The sequence below is a fragment of the Schistocerca gregaria genome, unplaced genomic scaffold, assembly GCF_023897955.1.
Source record: "Schistocerca gregaria isolate iqSchGreg1 unplaced genomic scaffold, iqSchGreg1.2 ptg001034l, whole genome shotgun sequence".
Taxonomy (NCBI): Eukaryota; Metazoa; Arthropoda; class Insecta; order Orthoptera; family Acrididae; genus Schistocerca; species Schistocerca gregaria.
The window spans coordinates 22,501-25,000 of NW_026062382.1; positions in this window are offsets into that span (position 1 = coordinate 22,501).

A 2,500-nucleotide genomic window follows, 5' to 3' on the forward strand; every position below is an offset into this window, starting at 1 on the left:
CTAACCTAACCCACGTTGGCCCCTAACCTAACCCACGTTGGCCCCTAACCTAACCCACGTTGGCCCCTAACCTAACCCACGTTGGCCCCTAACCTAACCCACGCTGCACCTTAACCTAAGTTACGCTGCACCTTAACCTAAGTTACGCTGCACCTTAACCTAAGTTACGCTGCACCTTAACCTAAGTTAAGCTGCACCTTAACCTAAGTTACGCTGCACCTTAACCTAAGTTACGCTGCACCTTAACCTAAGTTACGCTGCACCTTAACCTAAGTTACGCTGCACCTTAACCTAAGTTACGCTGCACCTTAACCTAAGTTACGCTGCACCTTAACCTAAGTTACGCTGCACCTTAACCTAACTTACACTGCACCTTAACCTAAGTTACACTGCACCTTAACCTAACTTACACTGCACCTTAACCTAAGTTACACTGCACCTTAACCTAAGTTACACTGCACCTTAACCTAACTTACACTGCACCTTAACCTAAGTTACACTGCACCTTAACCTAAGTTACACTGCACCTTAACCTAAGTTACACTGCACCTTAACCTAAGTTACACTGCACCTTAACCTAACTTACACTGCACCTTAACCTAACTTACACTGCACCTTAACCTAAGTTACACTGCACCTTAACCTAACTTACACTGCACCTTAACCTAACTTACACTGCACCTTAACCTAACTTACACTGCACCTTAACCTAACTTACACTGCACCTTAACCTAACTTACACTGCACCTTAACCTAACTTACACTGCACCTTAACCTAACTTACACTGCACCTTAACCTAACTTACACTGCACCTTAACCTAACTTACACTGCACCTTAACCTAACTTACACTGCACCTTAACCTAACTTACACTGCACCTTAACCTAACTTACACTGCACCTTAACCTAACTTACACTGCACCTTAACCTAACTTACACTGCACCTTAACTGTCACATGTAACGTCACAGGAATGTAGCTTTGCCTAACAGCAACCCTCTGAACATAGTTCACTGCTTGGATCCTCTGGTGTCATGTGTATTTCTTGATGCCATGGTGCGTACCCTCACATAAAGGTCTTTCGAGTGTTGCGTACTTTCTACACAGTCCCGCTAACCACTGGAAGGGTGTACCGCTACAGAACGAATATCGCCCTCCCCTCCTGCCCTTCCAAGCTGGTCGGTCAGGCGTTTGTTTGTGAAATGAGCCTTGCAGCTGTTCAGTTGCATTCGGTTGTCGATGCAGTCAGTGTACGTTGTGGTACGGCCTGTGTGGACTGTCCGCTGATGTACGCGTAACCCACACTGATCATCCGTCGTTACGTACTGAGTGACATAATGTGGCACATGCTTGACCGTACACCGGCTGCGCCCTACAATGGCGAATCATAAGGGCCATATGTTGTGCACGATGCTACTTGTCTCGTCTCCCCATTACAGCGAGATTGCACTGTTGTACGCCGTACAGACATGTGGTAAGTAGGTACGGACGAAAGTATTGCATGTTGGCCCCCCCCCCCCTCCTCCCTCTGCCGGGAATCAGCGTGAGCCGTCTGTTGATGTAGCGACGAGGGTTTTCCTATTTAATCGTATTGCCCCACACAACATGATAGCACGGTGGACCGCGTTCCACATCTGCGACATGCTACAGAGGCCGGTTGACAGTCGACCGCGCAAGGGACATTGCACACGTGCGCGGACCATCTTCCACGTGTTCTCTCGTGTACATGCCGCAGTGTGTATGTGGGCTGATGTAGCGTGTCGTGACACATAACATGCAGGCATGCCAGAATCGTAGATTTCGCAAATGTAGATTGACGTATACGTTTGCTGCCAAAGATCCGCAAATGAACTGGAAATCAGTTGTTGAGCGGTTGTTCGCGCTGCAGGTGCATCGGTGATAGCGACGATCGGTACATCTGTGAACCGGTTGTTTCGGCGGTACCCGCCATGCCCCCGAACCTGAGTTGGCCATGTGGGTATGAAGCGATACGAGGCTGTGGCTTGGCGGGACAGTCCCCGGCCGGTGAGGGGGGGCCGCCCGGCGTGCTGGCCGCGCGCTGCGTGAGCGCACGCACTACAGCCGGCTGGTGGGGGGCGCCCAGTGGCAGGAGCGCCGGCCGACGGGCCCGGCTGGCGTCCCAGCTATGCGCCGGCGCACCCTGCGCGCGGCGCCAGGCGGCCAAAGTGGGTTCTGCCGAGCCCGGTGCGAAGCGCGGTGGACATCTGCAGTGTGCTGGTCCGATTGCGGACTGTGTGCGTTGAGGATGCGCCGCCGCCCGGCACTCGGCGTCGCGACGCCGTCTGCTGCTCGGTCGCCCCCAGCGGTTCTCGCAGGTGGTTTGTATCGCAGCTCTGCGGACGTGTTGGCGCGTGCGCTGTGCTGGGAGAGTTCGCTTCTGCACCCAAGTGGGGCTTTGCCCTTCTGTGGCGCTGGCGTTGGAGCTGCCGGTCACCGTAGGTGGCGCGTGTTGTTTCCCGCCGGCAATGCCACGACAGCA